This window comes from Mesocricetus auratus, unplaced genomic scaffold, assembly GCF_017639785.1.
Source record: "Mesocricetus auratus isolate SY011 unplaced genomic scaffold, BCM_Maur_2.0 Super-Scaffold_100030, whole genome shotgun sequence".
NCBI lineage: Eukaryota > Metazoa > Chordata > Mammalia > Rodentia > Cricetidae > Mesocricetus > Mesocricetus auratus.
The window spans coordinates 3,099,916-3,106,239 of record NW_024429211.1 but is presented as its reverse complement, the minus strand read 5'-3'; positions in this window follow the sequence as shown (position 1 = coordinate 3,106,239).

The following is a 6,324-nucleotide window of genomic DNA, read 5'->3' as shown; positions in this document are numbered from 1 at the left end:
AAATACTGATCTACTACCTGAGGCACCATAGATTCCAGGGGCCTCTTCATGCTGTCCTCTCAGCAATTAATCTAGTGTCACTGAGCTTCCCCTTGTTTAGGTCAGTAGTTTCTATGCTTGTATCCCACCTGATCTTGACCCCTTTGCTCATCACTCCTCCCTCAGGAGTTCAGTTCAGTGTTTGGTTGAGGGTGTCTGCCTCTGCGTCCATCAGTCGCATTATCAGGTAAGGTCATTTAAGGGAGCCTCTCCACTATTACTTAGTTTGTCAGTTGCTGTCTCCCTTGTAGTTCTCTGAAAATCTCACTAGTGCCAGATCTCTCCTCAAACTTATAATGACTTCCTCTGTTATGGTGTCTTGCATCCTGCTCTCCTCTATTCTTCCCCGACTCAACCTTTCTGCTCCCCCATATGCTCCTCTCCCATCTTATTCTCCCCCTATCCTTTTTCCAGCTAACTCTCCCTCCCCACATGCTCCAAAACCTCCCAGGAGATACTGTCCCAGTCCCCTTCTCTGCGGTACCATGTATATTTCTCTTAAGTTCTTCCCTTGTTACCCAGACAATCCCACTGCTAGTGTGACTCTTTAAAACTTTTCTCATGCTATGAATGTTATTTCATTTTAAGTATATATGTATATATATTCTTTGTATGATATTGGAGGTCATATAGAGTACCAACTAATTCTAGAAAAAGCTTCAACTAACTTCCTGTGTTTTAGTCTCTATTAGGTAATGAGGAGTTTAGTTTTTGTACTCTGGATGTACATAAGAAATCATGGTCCTTTAAGTTCTTCAAGATCTGCTGCAAATGACATTTAAAATATGCATATTTTCTGCAGTGAACCATATCTATGCTGAAAAGTAACCTTTGAGGTCTCCAAAAGGAGGATGACCATTCTACCAGGAATGTGGTAATGCCACTAAAACTATTCCACCATCCAAATAATGTCTGCACTATAAACTGCTCAGGATAATTTCAAGATGGCTACCTGAGATGGACCCATTTAAGATGTCTTATTAATATAAGTTTCTTTTATGACAATGAGACATGTCTGCTCCTGGCAACACCAATCTACTTCAGAGAATATGATGAACATCAAGGAAACTCCATACAGCACTTATTTTCTTTGCGAATAAAGTTAGCCACATGAAAGAAACTACCCTTGCTTCGAATGCTGACAGTATGCTTACCAAATTGGACAGACAAAACACAGAAGAAAGTTACCAAGAATGTTGCCAAGAAAAATTTGGACGTCTATATAAAATATCTTACATCCAGAAAAGTCTTTAAGACATCCTAGTCCTGTAGGACAAAGATGGATGCTCCAACTGGCAAGACTGCCCAGGCACACAGCAGTTTCTGTCATTTCTCAAATTTTTAGAAAAGCCCTTATTTGCATTTCCTATATACTCAGGTAATACTTTGTTAGGTCTTTCAGGTCTCATTGTAGTTGAAGACGACATAGTTAGAGTTTTCCTTTTTAACGAATTAAAACAAGAAACTGACAAAAGATGTGCTGTGTAAGGCTGAGAGACATAAAAGGATAGTTTTGGGTTGGTAATACAAGTCAGGGTCAGAAAAGGATAAGGTTCAGCACTTTGGACTCATCAAGATAGGATAGATAATGGAGATTTCTGCATTTTCAAATGCAAATAGACTACACACTTTTATGTAATTATTGCCTGTACATGTTTGTATATTGTTATTATATTTGCTCTATATAGTTTTACAATGTTAGTGAAACATTTGCTTTTTATTGTGACAAAAAGAGGAAAGTGTGGTATTGTTTGTATTTTGACAAACAAATATTTCTTGGATTAAGAGAGCAGAGGTAGCAATTAGTTAAACGTAGAGGTCTTGTGTATTGAGGTAAAGAGACAAGTAGTAATAAGGCAGAATACAGAAAGGATCTGTTCCCCTTTTGGACAGAGGAATGGAGAGAAGTAGGAAGTTACTGGCATTTGCTCCTGGTTATCTGATCTTCTGGGTATTTACCTCAATATTGATTTATTGTTTAACAATCTTTAGATTAACACTCTATCATTGTGCATGTCCATGTAAATCAGCATATCTATAACCCAAATAATCTGACCTGACTTAGCACTAATCATTCTGAATGTGAAAAATGTTTTATTTTAATTTATGTATGTGCATGTAATTATTTTACCCACAGGGGTCAATTGAGGAAGTCTGGTCCCTGAGATTTGAATCACTAGAAGCAGTAAATCACCAAATGTTTGTGGTGTGATCCAAACTGAGGTCCTCTACAAGACTGATGAGCTTTCTTACCACTGCAAAAATTTGAGTTGCTGTTTCTCACTTTGGCCAGACCTCTGTGAATATTTCAGAATATTAGACATATATCAATAATGCATGTCTTTTACCAAGACTCTAATGGGACTTTCAAGAAAATATCTATGATTTTGTATTTTGGCATGTATATTCTCCAACTCTTACTGAGATATATCACATAGACATTCCTATGCTCATATCACATTATTTTCTGCGTTCACATTGTAATTGAAATGCTGGCTCTCTGCTTACTCAACTCTATCATCCTACCCACTCAATCACAAGTACAACCAACATAAACCACTCTCAGTACATGTAGGTATTATAATCAATGAATGCTGAAAGTAAATTCATGTAGACATTCTTTTGAAAGTTATTTCATTATTTTCTGGTTGGTTGTTTTTGTTACCTCTTTAACTGTTCTCTATACCAAAGCAAATATACAATAAGAACCAAGTTAATTATATATTGATGATACTGATATTTTTACCAAATATTTAAAAAGCTAAATTTATTAAAATGATTGTAAAACTTTTTCAGATTGAAAAAATCTGCAATATATATATATATATATATATATATATAAAGGCATGCAATAAAATTAATAAAAAAGAGGGCATGGATTATAAAGTGATCAAGAAGGGTAATATAAGAGAATTTGTTTGGAGGAAAGAGAATGGCAAATAATATAATTAGTATCTGATGAACAAAATAAAATACAAAAGCATTACTGGATATTGTATAAAGAAAAATAAACAACAGAGTTAAAGACAACTTTTAAAATTTCCATATTAGAAACCTGCTGATCTAGAGGACCCACCCACAAAGGAAAGGCAACAGTCCTTCCAGACCCCCACATCTGGCATACCCAGGTTGAGTTTAGCTTGGGTCCCCCTGGGTCCAACCTGCCCCTGCCCATCACCCATTCACTCAATCTTCCAGGGTCCCTGGCCTGGAAAGCAGAGGACTCTCCCACACAGGAAAGACACCCCAAACTCCAGTGTTCCCAGCTTCATCATCTCCAGCTTCAGCTTTAGGAAAGAAGGAGACCAGTGGAGACAGAAAGACCCCACCTGCACCCACTGGAAGAAGAGATGGAAAGAAGACAGAATAAGAGCTCACTCAGCCATAGAAAGGCCAACATGACTCCACCAGAATCTAGAGACCCAATGCCAGAAAGACCTGAAAAGCACTACATAGACAAAGCAGAAGATACAGACCTTAAAAATTATTTTTTGAAGCCAATAGAGCCTCACAAAGATGAAACGAGGAAATCCCTTAAAAAAGAAGAAAAACACAAACAAAAATACATGAAATGGGGGAAATGGCAAACCAAAAAATTCAAGAAATAAACAAATCTCTCGAAGAATATAAAGAGCACCAAGAAAAAGCAACCAAACAAATAAAGAAAACAACTCAAACAGTTGAAATATTGAAAGCTGAAATAGAAAGAATAAAGAAAACACAGAATGAGGGGATTCTGGAAATAGAAAAACTAGGTAAACAATCAGGAACTACAGAAGAAAGTATCACCAATAGAATACAAGAAATAGAAGAGGGAATCTCAGATGTTGAAGTCTCATTACAAGATCTACATCAACCAAAGAAAATCTCAAAACCAACAAATCCCTAATACAACATATCCAGGAAATATGGGACACCATGAAGAAGCCAAACCTGAGAATAACTGGTATAGAAGAAGGTGAAGAAATATAGCTCAAAGGTACAGAAAACATATTCAACAAAATCATAGAAAAAACTTCCCTAACCTAAAGAAGGATATGCCTAAGAAAACACAAGAATCTTACAGAACAACAAACAGGTTGGACCAGAAAAATAAGTCAACTTGCCATATAGTAATGAAGCCATCAAACCTACAGAATAAAGAGAAAATATTCAGAGCAGCTAAAGAAAAAGGCCAAGTAACATATAAAGGCAGATCTATCTGAATTAAACCTCACTTTTCAATGTAAGCTATGAAAGCCAGAAGATCCTGGACAGTCCTACAAAGCCAGAACCTGGAAGCAACCTAGATGCCCCTCAACTGATGAGTGTATAGAGAAAATGTGGTGCATTTACACAATGGAATAATACTCAGCAGAAAAAATATGGAATCTTGGAATTCACAGGTAAGTGGATGGCACTAGAAGAAACTATCTTGATTGAGATAACCCAGTCAAAAAAAGACAAACATGGTATATATGGATTTTAGATATGGATCAGGATAGTGCCAGTCTGGATTTCCACTTATGGAGAGTCTGGGAAACAGGAAAGAACCTAAAAGAGATATGCATGGTACACCAGAGAAGAGGAATGAGACAAGATCTTCTGAACAGATTGGGAACATGGCAACGGGTGGGGGGGAGTGGGAGCTGTGAAGAAGAGAGGGGGAGAAGAGGAAGAGAGAGTAGGTCATGGGGGAACAGGAAGGTTGTGTGGGGGGTAGAATAGGGGGAGAACAGGATGAGAAATACCATAAAAGAAGGAGTCATATTTTAGAAGGCAGATCTGGCACCAGTGAGGTCTCTAGTGATCTAATGGGATGACACCAACTGTCAAGATAAGCAATAGTGGAGAGACCAACTTAAATGCCCATTACTGATAATCAACTTGACATCTACACTACATGCCATCCTAGAACATTCATCCAGTAACTAATGGAAACAGAGGCAAACACCCACAGTTAAACACTGAACTGAACCCATGGAACCCAGTGACAGAGAGAGAGAGGAGCGATGAGAAAATTGGCAAAGAATGGGATGGCAAAACCAGCAGAGAGAGCTGATCTGAACAAAGGGGAGCTCTTGGACACCAGACAGCATGGGACTAATCCAGACCCCCTGAACATGAGAGTCAGTGAGGAGGCCTGGGCAACCAATGGGCCCTGGGAAGTAGATCAGTGTTTATCCCTGGCATACAAATGGATTTCATGTGTCCATAACACAAAGTTGGTTGCTCTCTCAGCCTGGATTCTTAGGGGAGTGCCTGGACCCTACCCTGAGTGAAAGGACAGACTATAGATATCCCCTATGTGGAAGGAAGTGGGAATAGGGCGGGAGGCTGGGGGGATGGTGGGGGCGTGCTGGAGGAGGGGAGGGAGAGGGAACTGGGATTGACATGTGAAGCAATTTACTAAAAATTTTAGTAAGAAAAAAATAAACCTGCTTTAGTATAGTCATACATAAGCAATTTATATTTTTCAAATATATACCCATATGCTTGACAGTATCATTGATGTTTGACAAATAAATGACTCTGAGTAAATATACATTCTATCAGGAATGATAACAAGATCTGCATTTCTAAGTCAAAAGGTAAAAGGCAATATTTTCTTGCAGTAAAGGTGAAGTAACAGAGCCTTGCACAACAGGGGATACTCTATAGAGGCTATGACAATTGTGGTAGTTTGTTCTTGTAATTGTTGCAGTCATATAGCACCTTCCATAAGTGAGCATAAATCTAGACAGGCAAGAAGGCAGAAAGTTTCTGAGATAAAAATGTCATGGATGAATCCCTTGGAACAATGATTTTCAGACTCAAATTTAGCAAACATAGGACTTCAGTTGAAATCACAGATGGAAGATCTCCATAAATTCAAGGCATATGAAACACCAGACAAATAAAAAAGAATCTTCTGTCTTAATTACTTTCAATGGAAGTATGTAATACAACATTGAAATCAGCAATAATAAATAATCTTGAACACAGTTTATGTCTCACCTGATAGCTTAGAAAGGAATGGACGGAAAAGGAAGAAAAGTCAGGTTACAAGGGTTTCAATATTCAAAAAACAGTGACTGTGGAAACCAAGATTGGAACTTTGATTTCTTAAAACCTTAAATGGGAACAGGAAGAAACAAGCAATAGATTTGTGCTATACTTTACAGTTAAGAAAGAACATTGGGTGACTGGTAGGTTAGTGTCTAAAATTTTACTCCTCCATATTTTTAAAGACCCTGAATTTTCCTGGAAAAACTGATATTTCCTTGCCCAATATCTAAGAGAATTATAAAGACCAGGAATCCCCTT